Source organism: Dipodomys merriami, unplaced genomic scaffold (genome assembly GCF_024711535.1).
Source record: "Dipodomys merriami isolate MVZ:Mamm:240054 unplaced genomic scaffold, mDipMer1.0.p SCAF_323, whole genome shotgun sequence".
Lineage (NCBI taxonomy): Eukaryota > Metazoa > Chordata > Mammalia > Rodentia > Heteromyidae > Dipodomys > Dipodomys merriami.
The window spans coordinates 649,139-676,564 of NW_027204749.1; positions in this window are offsets into that span (position 1 = coordinate 649,139).

Here is a 27,426-nt window from a genome sequence, read left to right on the forward strand (position 1 = left end):
GGACAGTTTTATTTTTTATTATTAAGTTTTATTATTGTGAAAATACTGTACAGAAGGGTTACAATTACATGAGCAAGGTAATGAGGACATTTCTTATCAAGCAGTGTTGCCTCCTCCTTTCTGTCCCATTACCATGCCTGTCGCGATCCCTCCTCCCCCACATCTAGTCCCCCACACCCTCAAGTTGTAAAAATCATTTTTCAACTTAATGTCTTGTACATTTCATTGTTGAAATGGGTCCACCAGTATTCCTATTTAAACAATATGTTTTTTCCCTTCCCCTCCACAAATTATATCAACATCAACTACAGTGAAAACAGGGGTTATACCGAGGGGGAGGGACACACAAAGCAACAACAACAACGACAACAAAAATCATCCATGGGCGACATATGCTTCATTGAGAATTGTCTGGTCATTTATTTTGTCCAGATACAAACTGGATTCTTTTCTTCAGTTTTCAGTTTTTTTTGAATTTTTTTAAAGTATAGTCCTTTACTTGACAAATAGCTAGAAAACATTTTCTTCCATTTTATAGATATTCCTTAGATTCGAATACTTAGTTACTTTGACATCCAGAAGTTGTTTAATTTGATGCAAAAGCATTTTCAATTTTTGCTCTTATTTCTTGACCAATTTGCATTCCTTTCAGAAAGGAGTCTCAAATTTAACTACCTATTTATACATTTTAAATAGCCATATATAGTCATACATATCTATAATGACAACTACTCAGAAGGGAAAATGAGGAGGATTATGACTGGAGACTATTTCAAAGTTAGTGATACTATCTAATAGACAAAATTAAACAAAAGTACTGCTGACTTGTTTCAAGTGTTAGAGTGCAAGGGAAAGACATTATCACAATGAAAGAAATGGAGGAGGAGGAAGTAGAGGAGGAAGTGGAGGAGGTGAAAGAAGGAAAAACCACAATAGTCTACTATAACTAGAATTGCCTTATTCTTCAATTAAGCAAATTCCACTTATTTTTGAATTCTGTAATCATCATGTGTCCAATAGTATCTTCAATAAAAATTTTTCCCAAAACTTCAAGATTTTTATGGAATCCAGTGTTCTTTCTCTTTTTTAATAAATCCTGCATTGTCTCTTCAAATAATTTATCACATCTATTGTTTCCATTGCTCTAAACATATTAATATGTCTCTCACATTTACATATCTGTACACCTTTATTTTTAATATAGTATATCTTATTATATTTTAAGAATAATACTTAATAATAATTTATTTGATTTGTTTTTTCTATCACTCAATCTATACTCCATTCTTCAAATATGGAAGCCAGTCATCTATTTGTTTACTTTTTACAAACTTAACGTACAGGTTCAGAAGACAATCAGTCTTTCTTCATTAGTAGGTCATTTTGAGATTAGTGGTATCACTCTCTATGAAACAACTATTAATAATTAAAAATCTATAGCTTATAGTGATAAAATAGTAACCTGAAGAGATTCATCAGGGCCCATGCATTCGAAGAGCCAATGTTGGATATTCTAATAATGTCAAAAGATCGAAACTGAGAAATGAAAACTGAGGAATGTTTAGAATGCTAATACCTGAGTTTTAAAGTGAAAAAAATGTACATGAATTGTGATAGTAGTATTGTAGAAACTTTGAAAAAGTTGGCCAGCTTCTTATGAAATTTAATGTAAATCCATTAGAGAACCCAGGAAAGATTTTAAGAAATACAACTTGTGCATACAATATGAATGTGTAATTAAGCATTTATAATTATATGTATAACTACATATGTGTAGATATGTAGATTGTTAAAAATTTATTTTAACTACTGGAACCAATATTTTGATTTCAGAGGTTTGTATTATTTTAATACTTGCTTCACTATCAAGGTTTTATCATTTCATTGTCATTCTTAAATACCTTATTACATCTTTTTAATATTGCTAAGTGTGAAGGCCTTGAAAATCTAATATTTCATGTTTTTGTTACTGTCTGTCATGATGACTGAATTCTTATTAGTGGGAAATCTTTTGAAAATGTTTGTTTTCAGTTGTGTTGAAGGAAACTTTAAGACATGGCTGTAAACATTCACCTTCTATCATGGCCATCCAATGGCCATGTTCTAACAGGACCAATCTATGTTAAAACTTCAATAAAGCAAAGGATATATACATATTTAGAATGTATATGATATATATGTATATATATACATATATATATATATATATATAATTTGCTTGTGGCTAGGTCAGTGATTCTATAACCTACATTCTTTGATTAATATTTTACATTTTTAACTCAGAGCTCAAATTTAAAAAAAAAAGACAAAAAACTCAAAACCAATTACTCCTTTCTTATTTTCCTGATGGGAAGAATATTCTTTACCCATGTGTTCTTTCAGTGTGCTCGACTTATTTGATCAAATTTTAATGTGGGGTCTGAATTGTTGCTGTTTCCTACACTTCAACATGTGCTTGATTTTCAGCTCAGTCTGTTTTGCTGGGCTTGGAATTTGCCCTGTCTTTGTGGTATAATTTAATCAGTACACGAAAGTATGTTTTATGAATAAATCAAGAATGTAGAATAGTTTTACATTTCAATTCTTTAGAAAGATTATTTATATCATCAATGTAAAACACAAAATGCAGCAGTCTGCCATTTTCTTAATCTGGAATTCAGGAGAGTCTTATTCTTCACATCATATTCTCCCAAATTGCCCTTGAAGTCAGTAGAGTGTGCTTGGCAGCTGTAGTCAGTCTGGGAATGAGCACCAATCTGATTTGGCTAATAGACTGTGAACAAGCTTATACACTAGATCCAAGAAAACACTTTAAATGTATTGGAGAGGTTTGGCTATTCCTTCATCTTGAGTCCTAGAATGAGATAATATGTAGAAAAACTAGACCCATTGCAGCTGACCAGTGAAGCTTCTGTAAATAAAAGCAAAAAGTAATTTTTTACTGTTAGCTGCAATCAATTTGGGTTTCCTTGGTGCCATAGAAATGAATGACAGACCAAGCAGAATGATTTTCATTTCCCTTTGGTTCTTATTCCTCTTGTACTGATAAGATTGATACTCTGCTTTCATGACAGTTTCCAATTTATTTTTAAGCAGCCTTCTAATTTTTCAAATAATTTTCTGTGCTCCTAAATGGGAGACTTCTGGCACTTGCCAAATTACTTTGCCGATAATCATCATAATGGTCACTTTTAATTAAAAAATGACTTAATAGTATTTCATTTTTTACATGATCTCCTAATTTTTATCCACTGAAGGAAAGGTATGATATACTCTTATGTTATTCATATGGCACATGGTTCAAAATATGGAAGGTTTTCCCTAACTTTTAAATCAAAAATGAAAAAAAAATCTAATAGGTGAATTCACCCAAGATATTTCAAATACTCTGGCTGCTCCAGTAGACAACGAAGGCAAAGGATTCTCTTTGTTTTTCTTTTGTTTACTTCAGCTTAACATTTGTCAGCCTTGCTGATCTTTTAGAAGATAGACTGTTTTGTTGATTGATTCATTCTTACTTGATCTCTATTTAATTGATTTCTGCCCTAATATTTAATTATTTCTTTCTGACTACTCATTTGGGGATTGGCATGTTTATTTTGTATTGTATTTAGCTAGTTATACAATAAGTTTTCAATTAACATGCCAGTTTATGACTACAATATCTCTTGACTAATGTTATCCTGCAATAGTTCAACCCTATCTCTCTTAGTTCCATTTTCACATATGAACAGACCAATGCCCAAATAGCTTCAAATAAACTATTAGGTTGAATTCTCTATTTATTTAAGGTGCATGTGTGATTGTTTGTGGTTGGTGATTTTCTTATCTAGGTTTTTATAACCATAAACTTTTTTTTTAATTACTGATTTTGACATGTCCCAAAGGTTCCGGGATTTTTAAAGATTTTTATGGCCTAATACATGATCTGTTTTGTAGAAAGTTCCATTGATGACTAGAAGAATGCGTAATCTTCTGCAGTTGGGTGAAATACTCTAGAGATGTGTGTTTAGGGCATTTTATCCATGGCATTGTTTAGTTCTGAGATAAATTTGTTGACTTCTGGTCTGGATCCTTCTTTATTGATAATATGTAAGTTAGCAGGCATTAAACACACTTGAACAACTCATGATTAGTATAGTGATTTTCATCATAGCTAAGCTACAGAAGCAGCCTAGATGCTCTACAACTGATGAATGGATGAATGAAAGGAATATAAGATGGGCTCTGTTGGTTGGTAGGTGCCAGAGGATAGGGAAAGAAGGATGTGGGCAAGAGTAGGTGAAGAAGGATGAATATAGTCAAAATACTTTACATTCATGTATGCAAACAGAACATTCAAACTTGTTAAAATGGGTTTAATGAGCAAATTATGAAGGACAATGTTAGAGGGAGTGGATTTGATTAGGTTACACTGGACACATGAGAGAAAGTAGCATAATTAAGCCCATTTGCATCCATAATATATGCTAATAAACAGGGAAACAATATACAATGGAGTATCATTCAGCTCTAAAGAAGGAAATTATGTGATTTTCAGGAAAATGAATGAAACTGGAGATCATTATATTAATCAAAGGACACCAGCTTCAGAGGGGCAAATATGATATGCTTTGTCTTATATGTAGAATCTACACAGATTGAAATAATATACATTTAAAGAGATATATACATACACACTTTATATGTTCATATATAGATATACAACAATAACAGAGAGAGGACAGAGAGAAAGAGGGAGAATTTGATTTTAATATTGGGATTGTTTGTGGAGACAAGTGGATAGAAGGAAAGAGAATGAAGAAGGCTGAAAGATATTGAAATACATGTGTTTATGTATAGTCATGAGTAGAATTAAAAATAAATAATAAAATAATAAAATATCCTGGTGAGGACCACATCTCCTGTGATCTTTCTGAGCTAGAGAGACCCAGAAATAATCCATTTTCAATCAAACTGAATGAAGCAAACACATAACTAAATGTAGAAATAAAAAAGGACTGTGTTACAGGCACACTGAGAACAAGCCCTCAACCATCTTCCCTCAAATGACTGATATAGCCGTAGCTGTTATAGCCTCACTACTAGTAACCTCTCATTAAAAATAATGCCACATGGAATTTTTCAGTTTGCTTTGTTCAGAACTTAATCAATAATCTTAAGTTTGTACCAAGATTCTATATCTTGAAATTAATGGGAAAATGTATTAAGAATCAGTGGCTTTTGTGACTCTAGGTTTCTTCTGGACTTGAGTATCTGCATAGTGAAGTTTGGTCATTATGAACAAGATCTATATTCCATTCAGGAATATAACACTAGGTGTAAGAATTCAAATCCAACTAACAATTCATCAAATTTAAGAACTGGAAAATATCAGTTCCTGTGAATTTAACAAGTTACTGACAGGGAAAAGTAACTCAACGGGTAGGTGGCATACAGGAGCTGCTGCATTATTAGTGGAGGTATATTTATTGATTTAGGACTTTCTTAAACACTTGTACTAACTTGGTGAGACAAAGTCAGAGTTTTAGAGTTATGGTATATACATTTCTATAGATACAGTATTTCAATAAATGTTGTACCAAACCATTAAGGTATACAAATACCTTGGATAAATAAAAATTTCACAAAACTATGGAAAATTTTCCTCATTTTTCAATGCATAATTATAGATAAAGTGAACGAAATTTTCATTTATATTTTCTTGTGACCTTCTACCCTACTTTAGTAATATATAATTTTATTGTTATTATTAAGCTGTGTACAGAGGAGTTATTATTTCATAAGTCAGGATATGCCTTTTCCTCTAGTTTTAGAAAAATGTTTCTAATAGATCAAAATAACTTTGAGTATTTGTTTTACTATATGGAGATGACATGAAGCTTCAGAGCACATAATATCCCAAATTCAGAACAAGTATTTTAGGTTTATCAATATATATTATTGAATAGAATGCAGGAAAAAATTACACGTATCTTATGAATTCTTTTTTTTTTTTGTCGGTCGTGAGGCTTGAACTCTGGGCCTGGGTGCTGTTCCTCAGCTCTTCAGCTCAAGACTAGTGCTCTGCCACTTGAGCTACAGTGCCACTTCCTTATGAATTCTATAATATGTGAATTTTTACAACATACACTTGGTACACACTTTAATTGTGACTCATGATTTTATACTTAATATAAAATATTTTTTAATGTTAAGAGACAAAGTTCTGATTATCAGTATCTAAAGAACTGATCTTTTAAATTTCTTTCTCTACTTTTTACTTTTGCAAGTGCTTACACATTTGCGTCAACTGAATAAAGTGTTAATTCAACTAAATAGAATGCTAGAAGGAAGAAGATACATCCTCAGAGGACAGGGATGTCAGCAAGAGTGCCCTGTGGTTAGAGGTGAAATAGGGATGTGTGGGCTGATTGAGTCTAGTAAGTACATTGAGTGCAACTGTGAGATAGGTACTATAGTTGGATGCTTGCTTGTCTCCAAAAGAAAACTGAAACCCAAATTCGTATTTCTTAAAATTAAGGACCCAGAAAAAAGTTTTAGTCAAGACATGGGCAAAAAATTATATATATATATATATATATATATATATATATATATATATATATATATATGTTATGCTTTGAAAGAATAATCCTTAGCAGATCCTTTCATGTAATTTTAGGAGAATAATTATAATTTCAATAAATTATTAAGTATTATACATCTATGATTTATCATTACATTTGTTTAAAATTGGAGCATGGTGGTACATAACCTTTTATACAAGATGCTAAGACATGAGAATTATAATGAGGTCAGCTTAGACTACTTAACAACTTTCTGTCTCAAAATTACCAAAATGACGATGATGATGATGATGATAAAACATTAACAACAATAACACTTCCATATACATTACAATTTTATATTATTTTAAAAGACTAAGGCAGAAAGCTTTGTTTTAGGGTCAAAAGATATACACATATATAATAAATACATTTATGCTATAATATTCTCAATGATCTAAAACAAAATGTCATACTATATATTATGGAAATAATTGTAATGTTAGTAACACTGTTGTTGGTCCAAGGCCTAGGCTGACTTTAGACTTTGTATCTTCCTGCCTCAATTTCTAGAGTGCATTATTTTAGTCATATACCACAATGTTCAGTGTTTTTCACCTTAAAATTTTAATAGTGACGAGAGCACAACACAAATAACCAATGACTAAAGATATGCTTATGATTTAATCTTCTCAGCTGTATATTGTAGGGAGCCGAGGCGAGACTCCGCCCACTCCCTTGCAGTTTTGAGGATTACCACTCCAGACGGTGCTTGGCGGGACGCCTGGGCTGTGCGCGTGCGCGAGCCCGGTAGTGTCCCCAGCCAATCCCATGACACCTGGTGACGGTAAAAGGCAGGCGACCAACAATAGAAAAGACCCGTGTTCGAATTCCCTATATAAGCGGCTGCGTTTCGGGTGCACGCTCTCTCGCGCCCAAGCTCTCCTACAACTAAAAGGCTCTCCAATAAAGCGTGATCTGAGAAGACTCCTGGAGTGGTGGTCGTTTTTCCTCGCTGGTCGAGTAGGCGGTCACTACAACTGGTGCTGAAACCCGGGAACGAACCTGGGACGGGACCCGCGCGAGAGGCCGAATTGGAGCCAGAACTCAACACGCGGAGAGGAGACGTTGGTAAATATCCCCCGGTATGCTGTCCACTGTAGATTTAGATATTTATTGGTTGCTTGCATTGCTTCTTCCCTTGTGGCTTGTCTTTTTGATGGTGCGCACTTGCCTCGAGGAGGGAGGGTTTGATTTAATCCAGGAAGGACGCAAAGTACTAACGCAGCATCAGGATAGTCTATCAGAGTCAGTATACAGTAATGGGGAGGAAAAGAGGCCTAAAAGAAAAAGGGAAAAAAGACAGAAGGATCCTAAAGAATTGAAGCGAGAGGGGCTGCAGCCCTCACAAAAGGAGAAGGGTTTCAGAGAGGAGGGGGTCTCAAGGAGATTCCCGCGCCCTTCTTTAAAAGCAAACCGGTTCTCAGCCCTACACGTGGAAGGGCGGGACCAAGAATATAGTAATCTTGTGAGTGACTCAGAGGAAGAAATGTTAGAGGAGGAGGGAGAGCAGCTCGATCCAGCTGATAGTGAAGACTTAGAAGAGGCTGCGGCGGAGCACGTGGCAGACAAATATGGAGGGTGGCGCCCCCTAGGGGTGGGAGTACCGCAACAGCCAGGGAGAGGAAATGGAGCTGGCCCTCACCCGTCGGCCCCCCCGCTGTGCCCGCCGGCAGGGAAGAGTCACTTTATTAAAGAAAATACCTGGTCGCAGCTGGCAGCTGCTTTCCCAGTTTTTGAAAATCCGATTACTGCTGAAAGAAATTTTGAGCCGGTTTCCTACTCCCAGCTTAAGGATTTAGTTGAGGCAGTCCGGACTTATGGAGTGACGGCTAATTATACCACTGCCTTGCTCCGAAGACTGACCTTCAATGCCATGACGCCCACGGACTGGTTTGAGGTAGCCCGTACCTGCCTTAATCATGGGCAGTACCTCGATCTCCGGTCTATTGTTCAAGACAAGGCTCAAGCCCAATACAGACAAAATGTCCGTGACGGGCACCCGGACTGGACCGTAGACATGCTTCTCGGGCAGGGAATCTACTCGGTAGACCAGACAGGATATCCCTTTGAAGTATACCGCCAGGTAAACGAGGTTTTTTACATGTCCTGGCGAGCCCTCCCAAACAAGGGAGAGGTGGCTGGCAATCTAACAAAAATCATGCAGGCCCCTAATGAGCCATTTTCTGATTTTGTTGCCCGTATGCTAGAGACAGCCGAGCGGGTGTTAGGAAATCTGGAAACAGCCATGCCATTTGTACAACAAATCATTTTTGAACAAAGCACCAAGGAATGTCAGAGGGCAATTACCCCAGTAAGAACCCAAAGCCTAGAAGCTTGGTTAAAAGCCTGCAGAGAAGTAGGTGGCCCCCTGACCAATGCGGGGCTGGCAGCTGCTGTCTTGTCGGCTGCCGGGGCCGCAAAAGATAGTAAAGGAAAAGGGTGTTTCCGGTGTGGTCAGTTGGGACATTTTAGACAGCAATGCCCACAAAATGGTGGTCCTGCACAAAACATACCCAGGCCGCCAAGGACTCCAGGAGTGTGTCCTCGTTGTAAAAAGGGAAAGCATTGGGTCAACGAATGCAGGTCAGTTAGAGACATCAATGGACATTTTATCCCCCAAATTACTCCAAACACTAATTCGGAACAGGAGCCAAAAAACGGAGAGAAGGGCCCTCGTCCCCAGGGCCCGAAAGTTTATGGGGCATTTCAGACTCTGGCTCCCGGACAGCACCTGCTACAACCCCCCAGCCAAGAAGAGCAACCTCAGGCTCCGCAGGGTTGGACCTCTGTGCCACCTCCGGACGGGTACTAACACAGCAGATGGGAGTCCAGATTGTGGAGACAGACATGACAGGACCCCTAGATGAAGGCACTGTAGGAATAGTTTTAGGACGCTCCTCCTCCACAATGAGAGGATTAATAATTTTCCCGGGAGTAATTGACCCTGACTATACGGGGACTATCAAGGTCCTCTGCCATGTCCCCCATGGAGTGGTGTCCATTTCTCCCGGGGATAGAATTGCACAGCTCCTGCTTTTGCCTTCTCTTCATGGCAACTTCCCTGCTAAGGAGATAGAGAGAGGAGATAAAGGGCTAGGCTCCACTGGAGTCGACCTTACATGCCTGTCCATAACTTTAGACCAAAGACCCATGTTAACTCTCCAAGTAGAAGGGAAAAGATTTGAGGGACTGGTGGATACAGGGGCAGATCGAAGCATCATCCAAAGAGGGGAGTGGCCAAAGCAATGGCCAACTCAGAAATCCTCCCAGACCTTGCAAGGGCTGGGCTATGCTGATGCCCCACAGTTAAGTGCAAAAGAATTGACTTGGAGAACAGACGAAGGCCAGGTTGGAAAAATGCAGCCATTTGTGGTAGACGTCCCTGTCAATCTTTGGGGAAGAGATGTGCAGCAACAGCTAAAGTTAACTTTAACTAATGATTATTCTGAGGCCAGTCAGAATATGATGAAACAGCAAGGATTTGTGCCAGCCTTGGGGCTTGGTCGGCGTCTCCAAGGACGCAAGGAGCCGATAGAGCCACTTCCTAAACAGGACAGGAAGGGTTTGGGTTTTTCTTAGGGGCCTCTGAAAACAAAGCTTCCACTGAAGGTGTGGTACCCATACCTTGGTTAACACAAAAGGCGGTGTGGGTTCCTCAGTGGCCCCTCTCTCGAGAAAAATTGGAAGCGGCTCAAACTCTTGTCCAGGAACAGCTGCAGCTGGGGCATGTTGAGCCTTCAGTGTCATCTTGGAATACCCCAATTTTTGTTATCAAAAAGGCCTCCGGAAAATGGAGATTATTACATGACCTTAGAGCAGTAAATGCCCAGATGCAAATTATGGGACCCATCCAAAGGGGACTTCCACTGCTGTCTGCGTTACCTAGGGAGTGGCCTATTCTGGCCTTAGACATTAAGGATTGCTTTTTTTCCATACCTCTTTATGAAAAGGATAGGGAGCGCTTTGCCTTTACTTTGCCCTCGGTTAATCATGAAACCCCGGATGCTCGCTATCAGTGGAAAGTTCTCCCCCAAGGGATGGCTAATAGCCCAACAATTTGTCACTTGTTCGTGGGGGCTGCATTAACCCCTGTTAGGGAAAAATTTCCAAAAGTACGGATTGTCCATTATATGGATGATATCTTGTTGGCTGCTCCCTCGGTAGAGACTCTTCATAAAGTGTTTGGGCAGGTAACGGAGACCTTAGCTAATAAAGGATTAATTATTGCCCCTGAGAAGGTTCAGCAGACTAGTGTTGTTCAATTTCTGGGAACCATTGTTTCCCCTACTGAGATTAAACCACAAAAACTTTCCATTCGAACTGGTCATCTTAAAACACTTAATGATTTTCAGCAATTGGCAGGAGATATTAATTGGATAAGGGGGTTTCTTAATCTCCCTCGGTCAGAGTTGTTACCTTTATTTGCTATTTTGGAGGGCGACCCTGAAGTCACCTCCTCTAGATCCCTGACACCTTTAGCACTAAATTCCCTACAAAAGGTTGAGGCAGCTTTGTCTAGGGCTCAACTTTCACGGGTTGATTTAAAATTACCTATTGATTTATGTATATTAAAAACAAAAAATTATCCCACGGGGGTTCTTTGGCAAAATGGCCCCTTATTGTGGCTCCACGGCAATTCTGTGGGAGCAAAAACTGTTCAATATTTTCCTGAATTAGTGGCTAAACAGGCAATTTTGGGTATGAAGTATTGTTTAATGCACTTTGCAAAAATTCCAGATAAATTAATTATTCCATACACCCGTGAGCAAGTTGAAATTTTAGCAGCCACAGTGGATATGTGGGCAATTCTTGTTTGCTCATTTCCAAATGTAATTGATAATCATTATCCTAAGCATCCTCTGCTTGCCATAGTTAACAAAAATTTAGTGTATTTTCCTGTTGTCACTTCAAAGGAGCCCTTGGCTGATGCTCTGACCATCTTTACGGATGGATCAAAATCTGGACAAGGTGCCTTTTTTGTTCAAGGACACAAACAGCCGGTAGTTTTTAATTTTCGGCCGAATGTCCCACAGGCTGTTGAATGTTTAATTGTGCTTGAAGTTTTTAAAAGATTTGATCAACCTTTTAACTTATTTTCTGATTCATTATATGTTGTAAATGCCGTTGCTTCTCTTGAAGTTGCTGCTTCAGTTAAGCAGGCCAGTACAATTTCTAATGTTTTGTTACAGATTCAATCCCTTATCTTAAACAGAAAACATCCTTTTTATATTGGACATATTCGTGCCCACTCTATGTTGCCGGGCCCGATGGCAAAGTGTAATGATTTGGTGGACCAGGCAACTCGGGCTGTGGCTCTGGTCGCTGCTGATCCTGTAGAATTGGCAAAAGACTTTCATAGATTGTATCATGTACCTGCTAATACCCTTAGGAAAAGATATAATTTGTCCAGGCATGTGGCAAGAGATATTGTTAAAGCCTGTAAATCTTGTGTTACCTTTCTTCATCCTCCCCATGTGGGGGTAAACCCCAGGGGGTTGAGACCAAATGCCCTATGGCAAATGGATGTTACTCATCTGACGGAATTTGGTAAGTTGAAATATTTACATGTGTCTGTGGACACCTTTTCCGGTGTCATTCATGCCACACCTTTGGCAGGAGAAAAGGTGTCTCACGTCAGAATACACTGCTTAGAAGCTTGGGCAGCTTGGGGAAAGCCCCTTAGACTCAAGACGGATAATGGCCCTGCTTATACTTCCCATGGTTTTCGCGCCTTTTGCGCACAAATGCAGGTTGCCCACACCACCGGATTGCCCTACAATCCTCAAGGACAAGGTATAGTGGAAAGAGCTAATAGAAGCATAAAAGAAATGCTTCAAAAACAAAAAGGGGGAGTTGCTGAGTCCGCGTCCCCCAGGGAAAGACTTTCTCTTGCGCTCTTTACCCATAATTTTTTAATTCTAAATGACAACGATCAGTCTGCCGCAGATCGGCATATGACAAGAGACTCCATGGATACTAAAGACATGGTTATGTGGAAGGATGTTATTAATAATAAATGGTATGGACCGGATCCGGTAATAACGAGATCCAGGGGAGCTGTTTGTGTTTTTCCACAGAGTCAAGAAGTACCTCACTGGGTGCCAACGAGACTGACCAGGCCAGTGGAGACTGCAGAAGAACCCCATCTTGAAGATGCCATCCACTCGTCTCCTGATACAGCTGATCTTCTTGCTGTTAGCAACAGTGCTAATAGCAATCCCTGTGATAGCTAAACCAATGATGCTGTGGGCTGTTACAATTTACTGACTGGATTGCCTCTGTGGTGTCCTTTGTCAAAGAGCGGGTGGGAGTCGGAATGTTTTTAGCCTGCTGCTTGGGAGGATGCGTGGTCTGCCTATGGTTGGTCTGTCGCCTTCGAGCCCAAACCAGAAGGGACAAGGTTGTTATCTTGCAAGCATTAGCCGCTTTGGAGAGTGGATCCTCACCCCAGATTTGGCTGTCGGCCCTGAGAGGCAGTTAAGCCTTACCATCCTGCATAGCCTTAGCACCCCGAGGGATCAGGGGATCCCATTGCACCGGGACAGGTATGCAATTTGCAATTTGGGACAGGGTGCAAGGCAAGTGCACTGCACTTGAGGAGATGGTTCTCATCTCCTCAAGAAGAGCATGCTGGGTTGCAAGTGGGTTGATGCCCAAGATCCCACCTCTGCAAAAAAGGCATCGGACGGGCCTGGTCATCACTGGGGAAGGCGCCCCTCAGGCGAAGGCCAGTGCAAGGTCCTCTCATTAATGTCTTAGACAGAGGCCCAACCTCTACTCTTACCTGTTGCCATAAAACAAAGAAGGGGGAACTGTAGGGAGCCGAGGCGAGACTCCGCCCACTCCCTTGCAGTTTTGAGGATTACCACTCCAGACGGTGCTTGGCGGGACGCCTGGGCTGTGCGCGTGCGCGAGCCCGGTAGTGTCCCCAGCCAATCCCATGACACCTGGTGACGGTAAAAGGCAGGCGACCAACAATAGAAAAGACCCGTGTTCGAATTCCCTATATAAGCGGCTGTGTTTTGGGTGCACGCTCTCTCGCGCCCAAGCTCTCCTACAACTAAAAGGCTCTCCAATAAAGCGTGATCTGAGAAGACTCCTGGAGTGGTGGTCGTTTTTCCTCGCTGGTCGAGTAGGCGGTCACTACAGTATATTAAACAGTTCTTTTGTTATTGTCAAAAACTTATTTTATAGCTTGATTTTTGTTTATTTTTAGTTATTTTCTACTGACTTAAAGCCTAGGGTTGGACAACCACTATTATGTTGAATTGAAGCTACATCAGTGGAGATCTTTATCTTGTTCCTGTTCTCAGAAAAAAGAAAAGAAGAGAAAAGAAAAGAAACTTAAAGTAAAAGCTTTCAGCCTCCTTAAGTTAGCTCTGATCTTGTCCAATAGAGACTTTTTCTCATTGAACTGTATTCCCTATATCTATTTTTTGAGATATTATCATAAAAATATGATGATTTTTGTCCAATGCTCTGTCTCTATTGTGACAACTACATGATTTTTTTTTGTCCTTCACTCTCTCCATGGAGTTTATAACACTTCTTTGTGTCTATTGAAAGCTCCCCGCATCTCTGACAAATCTAGGTTGACCATATTGAATGACCTGCTACTACTGTATTGTGACACTTATTTTGTTAGTATTTTGCTGAGGTTTTCCTCTTTAAAAAAAATACCCAAGATATTCATCTGTCTCTTGTTTGACTGGCTTTGGTATTTGGCTAATATTGGTCTTGTAAAATGAGTTTTTACTTATTCCTTTCAATTCACTTTATTTTAGAAGAGGGGTGACATTAACCAAGATGCATTATACTCATACCTTAATTTCTGGAATTGAAATCCCTTATGGACAACTACTTAATAATAACAAATAGTTTTTTTTTTTTAATGTTGACTTTTGCCGGATACAGTTGGCTCCTGCCTGTAATCCTACCTACTCATTAAGCTGCGATTTGATGATCATTATTAGAATCCATCTTAGGCAGGAAAATAAGTGAAATTTTTATCTCAAATTAACCACAATAAAGCCAAGTGGAGCTGTGGCTCAAGTAGTAGAATGCTGGCATTGAGTATCAGAGTTAAGGGATATCATCCAGGCTCTAAGTTCAAGCATCAGACCTGGCAAAAAAATTAACAAACAAAAAACAAACAGAAGTTCTTAATTTTGGAAAATTACTCTCATATGATTCTTTGCATTCTTATGCTATAACAGTGCTCCTCACTTTCTGCTTTTATCTTATGCGTCTTTTCTGCTTTTTTCTAAATTAGCCAAAGATTTGTTGCTTTTATATTTTTAGACAAATTATTACATTCATTAATGCATTAATGTATTCTATCGCTTTTTCTTCCTTTTATTTCAAGGATTTCAATTTTGACTTTTATTATTTACATCTTCCTCCTAAAGTTAATGCTACTGTTTTAAACTATAGTTCCACTCCTCTCTCCAGTTTTGAAACTGAGAACACAAATACTTTTGTAAAATAGTTAATAGAATATGTTAAAATATTCTAAAATTTATAGTACAGAGTGCTCTCCACCACAATTTTAATAAAAAGTCAAGAAATGTGTTGACTCATAATACATAAACGTTTGTATTTGTTTTATATGTAAAATTAAGTATTGAATTGCTAGAATCAACAGATGAAAAATAATACAAAACAATAAATAAACCAATATTTTATGTAGAAATAAAAGGAAAGTGAAGATAGAACAGAGTGACAAGAAGTAGGAAAGTTTCACTTAATTTAGAAGATAGTAGAGAAAAAACAAGTCTGAACATGAATGTTTTCTGAACATTGTGTGTGTCTATGCTTGTGTGAGCCACCGTGTTGTGTGTGTGCAAATGTGTGTGTATGCACACACACACACACACAGACACACACACATACCAGTACTGAGACTATAACTCCTTGTGTGGGCACTGTCCATTAGCTTTCCCTCTCAAGATGACGCTTGCCACTTGAGCACCACTTTACCTCTGGCTTTTCAGTGGGTGATTGATTGGAGGTAATAGTTTCATCGACCTTGCTGCCTAGGGTGTCTTCAAACCTTGATCTTCAGATCCCAGCCTCCTGTAATTTATTATATATATTATATGCAATATATATTATATAACATGTATATAATATATAATTTACAATGTCTCTCTCTATATAGTCTCTGTGTGTTTAGAACTTTCTATCAGTGTCACATCTTCCATTCTTCTTCCACATCTACCTTGTCTTCCCTTCCCCAGTACCATCAAGTCTGCCACTCCTTTTTCAGATATGTGTTTATTATAATGACTATATATGTCAGCCTTATACTTTTTCATTCATCCACTACCCCCTCACCAGCCCTCCCCTACTCAAACTATGTTTCAGCTACATGACATATTTCTATTTTTAGAGTGCAGTTTTTAATTTGCCATATTAATTCTAGAAGGATTCTCTGAAAAAAGTAGATAATTCTGTTGTTCATAAACAATAACATCAGAATATTTATACACACATATGGAAATGATTGTATATGAATAAATATCTCCTATAGCTTTTTAATAAAATTTAATTTAAAATACTTTTATAACAAATTGACTACATGACCGTCTCCTATTATTTAACTGGTTGAATTTTACTTCTTTTTTTTCCATTGTGTGGCCTTAACTCTGGGCCTGGGCACTGCCCTTCAGCTCTTTAGCTAAAGGCTAGTGCTCTATCACTTGAGCCACAGCATCACTTTGGCTTTTTCTGCTTATGAGGAATTGAACCCAGGGCCTCATGCATGCAAAGCAAGCACTCTACCATTGAGCCACTTTCCCAGCCCTGAATTTTACTTCTTCATGCTAATGATTCATATTTATTGAACATTAGGTGATATTTTTATACCAGGAGATATTGTGTAAAGTTCAATTTAAGGTAAGACTTTCTCCTGATATTTCTGTCACTTGTTTTTGATGAAAACTTTGAAAATACTTTTTCTAACTTTTTAAGTGAAGATTATGTAATGGTTATTTATAATCACTCTACCCTGCAGTAGAATACTCAATAAATTTATCACAATGAACCATACCTTCCTATCTATGTATCAATTTTGTTCCATACATCCACCACCTTTATTATTCTTAGGCTCCTGTAAGTATCATTATATTCTCAATTTGTACAAAATATACATTGTTTTAGATTCTATATATGAGTAAAATAACATGTTACTAGTGGAGATAAATCCTTTCATCTTTGCTGTTCTGGGAATAGTTTGTGTCTTATTCATATATAAAAGTTGTTTTTCAATGTCTGTAGTCTTCACTGGCAATTTCTTTTTGAACTTTTCTTCAGTACTGTAAAACCCCATTAAATTCTGCTGTAAGATTTCTGCTGGGAAGTCTGCTATATGGTGAATTGGTAAAAGCTTATGAACTATTTGCTTCTTTACAATTTTCTTTTTACCATGCTTTGACTGACTGCAATATGGACACTTTCCTGAATTCAATCTGACTGGTGTCATTTCAACTTTTGGTTCTTGAATGCCTGTATCTTTCTGTAGTTTAGGAGGAAATCTGTTATTATTTCTGAAGTAGGCTTCCTAATGCTTTGATAGTCTGAAATTCCTCTTGAAACCAGCTCAGCTATTTAGTTTTATTTACTGTCCCAAAGTTCACCTAAGATTTATTCATTTTTCTTCATCTTTTTTATTCTAAAAAGCTTCTTTTCAGCCATGGACTGCTGGATCAGGCTTGTGATCCTAGCTACTCAGGACGCTGAGAACTTAGGATCATGGCTTGAAGCCAGCCTAATAGCAAAGTTCATGATACTCTTTTCTCCACTTGATCACCAAAAATCTCTGAGTGAAACATTGGTGCAAAAGGTAAAGCCCTAGTTATGAGTCAAAAAAAAAAGAAAAACTAACAGAAAACAAATATGTCAGAGACAGCATCGAGACTCTGAATTTAAGCCCCAGGACTGGCAGACACACACACACACACACTCAAAACCAAACAAACAGAAACATTTTATAAGCTGATAAATGCAAACTATGAAAAATCTGTAATGAATATTAATAAGGCCTTAAAATGTTCCTTTTCATGAAAGAAAATGTGACACTTGTCTTTGAGAGAAGTTATATATGGTTTCCCATTGCTCAAATAATCACCTAATATTGAATGGATGAGTTTTTGTCAATTACATATTCCCTATTACCTGAGCAAAAAGCTTACTTTGGAAAGAAAGGTTTTCGTATAAATGGTTTCAAAAATTGTTCTTTGCTCTATCATACTGCAACGGCTTTATCAAGTTTTTGATTAAAAGGTAAAAGTCTGTCCTAGAACTTTGATCGATTTAAGTCAAAACTTCAGAATAATGTATTATTATAAATCCTTTCTCTAAAATATAGTGAAGTCAGGGGCTGGGAAGGTGGCTCAGTGGTAGAGCACTTGCCTTGCATGCATGAGGCCCTGGGTTCAATTCCTCAGCACCACATAAGCAAAAAGAAAAAAGCCAGAAGTGGTGCTGTGGCTCCAGTGGTAGAGTGCTAGCCTTGAGCTGAAGAGCTGAGGGACAGTGCCGAGGCCCTGATTTCAGGCCCCACAACTGGACCTCCCCCCCAAAAAACAAAACAAACAAAAAAAAATATAGTGAAGTCAGTTCAGAGGACTTATCTTGATCAGTACTGAATACAGAAATGGTAGTCATTTAAACAACACATATCTAATAATTAGGTGTATTAATCATTTATAGTTTGTGTAACAAGTTACATGGTTTCTTACATGTAAAAGTACTTATTACAATAGAGTGCTAACCTTAAGCTGAAGAGCTGAGTGACAGCGCCCAGGCCGAGAGTTCAGGCCCTATGACTGGATCCAAAAGCAAAACAAAAAACAAACAGATATGTATTTAAATATTTTTTCTTTCATGCATTTGTTTCTAATGCATTTATAAGATTATTTCTTTGTTACTTTGTATTTCCCTCCCCCACAGTATAACCCCTGCTTTCACTGTATTTGATGTCGGTATAATTTATGGAGGTGAAGGGGAAAAACATGTCGTTTAAATAAGGATATAAGTGGACCCGTTCCAACAATGAGAAGTACAAGTTGCATGTCAAAAACGAACTTTACAACTTTGGTGGTGGTGGGGGAAGGATTGGGTGGGGGGACAGCGGGAGGCTGGGAAGGGATGGGAAGGGGAAACAAAGGAGGAGGCTACAATGCTTAATAAGAAATGTACGCATTATCTTGCCCATGTAATTGTAACCCCTCTGTACAGTATTTTCACAATAAAAAATAAATAAAAATTAAAAAAAAAGAAATGTACTCATTACCTTGCCCATGTAATTGTAACCCCTCTATATGGTATTTTCACAATAAAAATTAAAACAAAAACAAAAACAAAAAAAAGATATTGTTGTGCTGGCAAAGTATGTCCAAAATCTTTAAGGTAGGCATCCATGGGAAGGAAAGATTGTGCATAAACTGGAACTCCAAATGTGCAGGCTGCAGAAAGTAATACACAAACTAAAATCTTGGATTTTGAGGAAGTTATAAGCCTTCTTTTAAAGACCTTTTAGCTGACCACATTGGACCTTGAGGAATAACTTAAAGTCAATTTAAAAGTAGACTTTAAGCTCATCTGTAACATTGTTCACAGCTATGTCTAGAGGGCATTTGATAGAATAATAGAAATGTCATAAGCTAACTACCAGAAGTCCAGCTGCCATCCTCCCTGACCATGTATTCCTAGAGGAAATGTTATATGCTTCTATATGTGCACTAGCAAAAACACTCTAAAACTATGGCTCAGATGAACCACATTCATATATTGAAAGCCAATACTGGCTGATAACCTTATTGATAACTCTTGTACAAGATCTTCCTGTTTGAGAATTGTCTCTTCGACTTAGATATTTGCTTTCAATTAGATTGTTCATATAGAACTCAAGAAAAAAAATTAGCATTCAACTAACAAAAAAAATTACCTTCTTTAAACTTTAGTATTAAATTATTCACAGTAATAGGCCAAATATTTGGGAAATATAGTGCCAATTCTATGTTTGACAACAAAGTTGTAAGCACTTAAAAAAAAGAACAGTGTTTCAATTAAATCAATATTATGTTTTCTTGGCCTATATGCAGACTGTATTTTGCTTTGTTTTCCCTCCCAACTCAAATATGAATATTTCTCTTTGTCTTTGTAGGGGCTCGATAAGAAGTCCTATGAATATATCTAAAGTAAATGGAACTCTATGCCTCCATCAGAAAGAAAAACATTGCCCCATGTTTCGAAATGGAAAGACTTGAAAAAAAATTATATTAAGTGAAGTAAGCTTGGCCCAAAGAAACATAGGTCCCATGGTTTCCCTTATTTGCAATTACTAGTATATGTCTGAGACAAGTAGAAACGATCAGATATGTTGATGTTAGGCGAAATGAACCCCAAGATAAGAATTCACATCTTTTTTTCTTTCTTGTGATTGTTTCTAACATATTTATAATACGATTTCTTTGTTGCTTTATATGTCCCTCCCCCACGGTATAACCCCTGTTTTCACTGTATTTGATGTTGGTATAATTTGTGGAGGGGAAGGGAAAAAACAAATAGTTTAAATAGGGATACAGGTAAACCCATTGCAACAATGAGATGTACAAGATGTTATGTCAAAAAAGGAACTTTACAACTTTGGCTGGGGGCGAGCAGGGGAAGAGGGGAAGTGGGGAGAGGGAAGGTGAGGGGAGATGGGAAGGGATAGGAAGGGGAAACAAAGGAGGAGGCAACAATGCTTGATAAGAAATGTACTCATTACCTTACCCATGTAATTGCAACCCCTCTGTACAGTATTTTCACAATAAAAATGAAAAAAATACACCTTGCTAATATGTATTCTTTTAAAGAGCTTATAAATATCATCAGACATTACTTAAGCACACAGAAAAGGCACAGTACTTTACATTAGTAGATCCAGTTTCTGATCCTGAGAAAGTAGGGTTTTGTAAGAACCTATGACAACTCACAGCCATATTTTCATGAATACTTTCATGTAGCTAGAACTAGTTTACTAAAATATTCACTTGGAAAATATGTACTAAAATATCCATGTACTCAGCTTTTCTGTTTTATTTCTTGGTATTTCATTTAAGTATATTTTTTTCCCCATTTTCTTTAGCTATTTATATAGCTTCCCAATTCTTCTTATTCTTCTCTAAAATATTGTTTAACTTGTATGTTTGTTCTAGTTTTTCAAACTGAGCTCTTTACCCTGAGATCTTCACATAACTGACTTTGCCTCAGATAATTGCTGTCTTTTAGTAGAATCCTTCTCAACTTACTGTATGCCCCAGGTCACTTTAATACCATTCTGTTCTGCTTTATATATCTTAGGACATTTGCAATGAAATCTATCTGCTTATTTCATTTTTCTCTCCTTTTCTTAAAGCACTGGGTTTAGGAGATTTGGGGACACTTCTCTTGTTCATTTCTGTAAATGCAGCAGATAAGACTCCTCTAGAGACAGACCCAGAATTCATGCTTACGGATAATGGACTTTCTGTCAATATCAAAGGCACAATTTTTAGGTATCTTCCAAGATTTTGTGTATTATAACTTAGAGTCCTACAGACTTCTTACATTTTTTCCACACTTGACAACCAAAAATTTGATACCATAGATATTAGCAAAATTTGTTTAATACAATGTTTCTGCATCCACTTTCTGGCCATGTATGTTAAGTTAGTTCTAGCCTGAAAGGAACACTGCCTTTGTGTTTCCTATCATACTAAATCATATACCTGACTTTATTAATTTTATCAAAAGCTACAAACTTGAAGAGACATCATATTACTTCATTGGATGGATGATTCTTTAATTCGTTACAGTTGTTCACTTTTGGAACACTGATGGAATTTATCATTTATCATAGACAGCTGCTTATTCTGAGGATATCTGTTTCTCTTCACAAAGTCTGCCCTGGAATTATAACTTCATTCAATTCTCAAACTCATATACTTCTGAAATTCTATTTTGTTTCCACTATCTGGATTTTTCTACTTCTCTCCACGTGATGATGTCAATGCTCATCTCTCAGTCATAATTAAATAAAAACTGTATTATAGTTATGAACAAATTCTCTCTACCTAAGTATATGCTACACATTTTGACATCATATGATCTACTAGTAATTGTATAATATATATATACATATATATATATGCACAGACACATACATACACCTTTTTCTGTTGGGAGTACAATAGAATTGTGTGGATAATTATTAGTCATCTTCACTTACTCAGACAAACTCCCACAGACTGAATGAACTATAACACAAATTCATATCCTCATATAAACCCTGAACATTCAAAATTAAACCTATCAGCAGGGTTAGTTTCTTCTGGACACCATTCAAGAGGATCCAATTGATCCTGCTCAACTCATTTCTGGTGGTATTCTGATAATCTATTGCATTCTTTGCTTTGTAAAGACAACACCATGACATCCGCCTTTCTCCTTGAGTATATACTTTTGCCCAAATATTATTTATATTAAGACATTAGTCCCACTGGATTAGGGGTCTTCCATACTTAGGAATCACTTCCTCTTAACTGAATTGTCAGGAGGAGGCAACAATGCTTGATAAGAAATATACTCATTACCTTGCTCATGTAATTGTAAATACTCTGTATGATATTTTCACAATAAAAAAACTTATTAATAATAAAAAATAAAATAAAATCTCAATCATGGGCATTGGCAGTTTAGGACTTCCACATAAAAATATATGAAACAAGTTAACGAATTCCAGTGGTATTACAGAAGATAGTAATGCAACAAACTACATGTTTGTTTTTTCATAAAACTACTTAAAATGTTTAAGTGACAACAAAGCAGTCTTAAACTAGCAGTATTCTTAGCATAATGTTTTATTCCAGTATGTACCAATCTACTACTTAAGAAAATGTATTTAGGGGAGCCTCTGCCGCCTCGGAGCGCGGGTCCAGCCGGGAGCGTGCGGGCGCTGCGGGCTCCTCGCACCTTGCGCCCGCCACTCGCGGGGCCCAGGGCCGCCGGTGGCTCGCGCGGCGGGCGGAGGCTGGCCACCCCTTCGGGGACAGCGCCGCAATGGCGCGCGCGGCCCGTTTAAAGCGCGTGGCTTTACATGTTCGCGACTGCCGGGCGGCGCAGGCATGGGGCGGCGGCGGGCACATGCGGTGGGGCTTTCAGCGCGGGAGCCCGGGAGCCCGGGAGCCCGCGGCTGTGAGGTGGGTCCAGGCGGGGATGCCATGCGGGGCGCGGGGGATGCGGGGCCGCCTGTGCGCCGCGGCCGGACCCTGCGCGAGCGCTCCAGGCGGCACCTCAGCTGGACCCTGCGCCAGGGAGGACGGGGCCGCGGGCGCCTCAGCTAGGCCGGGGAGCACGGGGCCGCGGGGAGGACGGGGCCGCGGGGAGGACGAGGCCATGGGGAGCACGGGCCGGGGAGGACGGGGCCGTGGGGAGGACGGGGCCGTGGGGAGCACGGGGCCGCGGGGAGGACGGGGCCGTGGGGAGGACGGGGCCAGGGAGGACGGGGCCGTGGGGAGGACGGGGCCGCGGAGAGGACGGGGCCAGGGAGGACAGGGCCGCGGGGAGCACGGGGTCGCGGGGAGGACGGGGCCGCGGGGAGGACGGAAAGCACGGGGCCGCGGGGAGGACGGGGCCGTGGGGAGGACGGGGCCAGGGAGGACGGGGTCGCGGGGAGCACGGGGTCGCGGGGAGGATGGGGCCGCGGGGAGCACGGGGCCGCGGGGAAGACGGGTCGTGGGCGCCTCAGCTGGGCCAGGGAGCACGGGGCCGCGGGGAGCACGGGCCCTGGAGGACGGAGCCGCGCGCGCCTCAGTCGGAGCTGCCATGGGGTCAGGCGGCCCATGCTTCGCTCGCTCGGGGTTGGGGCGAGGGCGGCGGGGCGGGGTAGGGCGGGTCTGGGGCGGACTCGGGAGGACGCTGTGGAGGACGTGAGGAGGGAGGACGCTATGGAGAGAAGGCAGTGCGGAGGGAGGACGCTGTGGAGGGAGGACAGTGTGGAAGGAGGACACTGGAGAGTGCTATGGAGGGAGGGCGCGGACGCTGTGGAGGGAGGACACTGGAGGGAGGGCAGTGTGGAGGGAGGACGCTGTGGAGGAGGCTGAGGCCCAGGCTGCGATGGTGCCTGCAGGTCTCTCCCCAGGGCTTCCTGGGGTAGAGGCTGGGCCAGCCTGGGTTGTGGGTTGGCTGCGTGCACTGAGGGCCCTGACCATGCCTGCAGGGTGCACCCTCACCCTCCCCTGCCCTGGTGAAGGAGCCCTCCCCTACACCCCCTATTACCTCCAACCCCTTGGTGAGGGTGAATGCCCCCCCATGGAGAGCCCTCCCCCCCACCCTGGTGCCTGAGGGTGAGCCCTCCCCTCTACTCTGCCCTCCCCCATGGACAAGGTCAAGCCCTCCACCTCCTCCTACCGGGCCAGCCTCTCCCCAGTGAGGCAGGGAGACTGCCGAAACCCCTCCCCCACGCTCCCCGTCCATTGGGAGAACACTTGCAGTATGTGCCCAGGAATCTCCTTGGGCCACCTTGCAGAAAGGCAAGGTGGATCCTGAGACCCAGGTGGACACTGAGCCACACAGGAAGTGTTTCACTGGGCACAGGCTGTCAGTCTCTGATCCACCTGTAACTGCGGAGGTCCGGGGACGGCTGCGTGGAGAAGCCCTGGGGAGCTGCAGCTGCCTGGCAAACACGGCCCAGCGTTGATGGTCAAAGCCCTCATTTCCTAGTTAAAGCCAGCACTCTTTTAGTGGCTTTTAAACATGTCAATTAAAAACTACTGGATGACACCAGCGGCTTACACCTGTAATCCTACATAGGAGGCTGAGCTCTGAAGATCACAGTTCATAGCCAGCCTGAGTCAAAATTCCATGAGACTCTTACCTCTAGTTAACCACCTAAAAGCTGGAAGTGGAGCTGTGGTTCAAGTGGTAGAGTGCCAACTTTGAACACAAAAAGGCAGGGATGGCTCCCAGGCCCTGAGTTCAAGCCCTAGAACCAGCAACAAAATGAAATTTAAAAAACAAAACAAAAAAAAAAAAACGGAAAAAAAAGAAAATGTATTTAGCTCCCTTGATTTATTTGTTTCATAAAAAAGAGTAGGTACAGTATTTTTTTAATTTTTATTTTCCTAGCATATAGTTTCTGCAGTTTTCTAAGTTCTTTTCCTTTAGAATACCCTAAGGGCTTATCTTTAATTGAAATACTTTATGGTCAATGGCTTGGCAGACTTGCAGTGATTTCCACTATCTACTAGGCTCTTCTTTATGTCTTTTTTGGTGCTAGTACTAGGGTTTGAAGTAAAAGCCTTGTACTATTGTTTGGCTTTTTCCACTCAAGGCTGGTGCCTTACCACTCATCCAAACTTCCACATCCAGCTATTTGGTAGTTATTGAAGATAAGAATTTTGAGGATGTGAGGATTTGTCTGCTGGAGCTGGTTTGTACCCTCATGCTTGGTTCTCATCTTCCTTAGTAGTCAAAATTATAGATGAGAGACACCATGACCTGGCAGCTACTTTTTTTTTTCCTTTTGTATGGCTTGAACTCTGGGCCTGGGCACTGTCCCTCATCTCTTCAGCTCAAAGGGAGCAATCTATCACTTGAGCCACAGGGCCACTTCGGGTTTTATGTGGTTAATTGGAGATAAGAGTTTCACAGCTTTTCCTGCCCAGGCTGGCTTTGAACCATGATCCTTAGATCTCAGACTGCTAAGTAGAAAAAGTTATAGGTATGAGCCACAAGCACCTGACTAGATTTAAACTTTTATATTAAGTTATACAGTTTAAAAAAATCCTACTAGCAAATCCTAGAACATACCTCCTTGATATTTTGAATAATTTCACCTATTTTGTCCTTTATGCTACATCTGAATTTTTTAATAAAACCTCTACTTTCATTCAGAAGATTTTGTTGATGGCTGAACAATAGGGGCCAGGATATTGAAATCATGCAGCTGTTGATTCACCTAGTCTAGCATACAGTTCTTTTAGTCTAATTTTTATCTATCTCAACTTCCATTCATAAACTCAGTTTTGAAAATGCACATTTTTTTCATTGTATTAGCAGTGAAAATTATAACTTTGGAACCTGGACATTTTTTGAAACATCTTTCACAGTTCTGCCAGCCAAATAACTATCTTTGTAAACATGATTTTTCTGACCTGTGAAAGCTGCCATCAAATTCTGATGTTTGAATAGGCAGTTACACAGCTTAATCTCTGATAAATTTTCTATGTCAGATTCAGTGTGTCATATCTTATTTTTATGAAAGTTCTTCTTTTCTTTTAAAACCTTTTATGCTATGTTTTAAACTGAGTGAAATTCTATAGCCTATTTTATTAACTTCAGAGATCTTACAGATTGTAGGGACAATGCTAGAAAATGTAGACAATTAAATACCACTCTCTCCAACTAGAGGTTTTGTTTCATTTGCAAAACCTAGAATATACTATCATTTCTCCCCATCATTTACCTTCTTTCTCATATATATCATTTGTACACTGAAATGACCCCTATGCTGTCACACTCTGTTGCTTACAAGTAAAAATAGATGCCTGAAATATTAGGTTGTCAGTTAAACAGAAGTGTGAAAGTAATAATTCTAAAAAAGACAGTCTTATTTTGTAATGAGGCCTAATTCATGAGGATACTTTCAAAGCATGTGTGTTTTGTATAATTACCTCTGAATATTAGGAAGTTATGAGATGCTACAGCTGGAAAGCATGCATAATGTACATATTCAGGAGTTGGAGAAACAAACATATGTAGTCACGTTGTCTAGATGAATAGAAAATAACACGAAAAAACACAAAATCAGAAAAAGATAAGTCACCCAGAAATACTTTTCAAAACAACATTAAAGCCATCAGGGTAACATTAGGGTTAGAGTCTATAAAGATTAATGGTGATATTTTCTGCAAATTTGCATAGTAGTTAAATATCAAATATTTATATGTAATAAATATCTTTTTCATACATACAAAAGGCCAATAGTTACACAACAAAGGACTCAATATCACTGTTACAGCAATGTAAATAAATATACACATCAATTTTGCCTCCCATCCGTTAGGGAGAGTATAATTAATCACTCAGATAACAAATGTTGGTAAAGGTTTAAAAGAATGGAGGTTTTGTACACTCTTCATGTGAATATAAATTGGTACCACCATGTGAAAACATTATGGAGACTTCAAGAAATTATTCATAATTCCAATATGCAGCAGTTTTGTCTATGGGTACATTGCCAAGAAAATGAAGTCAACTTTTTGAAGAGCCATGTGTACCTTCACTTCCATTTTTATACTATTTTTTGAAACCAAGAAATGGAAATAGACTGTCCTGATTGATTGCTGAACCAATAAAAATATATTACATATATGTATACATATACATGTATGTATAAACACATGTGTATATTATATGCGTATAACTGGAATGTTATTCAGACAAAATGAGAGAAATTCTATGATATTACAATATTTGATTGCTAACAAATTTGTTCTCCCAATAACAGAGATAATTGTGGTTATCATGGTTAAGGTGATGGTGAGGTATTTCTCAAAGTAAACTTCAAGTCATAGGATGAATGAGTTTTGGGAATCTGTGTACAGAATGAATAAAGCTATAGATTCTATTTGAATACATTTGTCTTTAAGAATACTAGAAAAGTTACTTTCCTCCTTTATTAAAAGTGTAATATAGTTGATACTTGCTTCCATTATTCTTTGACTCATCTTATGACTTTTATCTGGGAGCTTGACAATGGATATGATTTTATATGAGACCATCAATT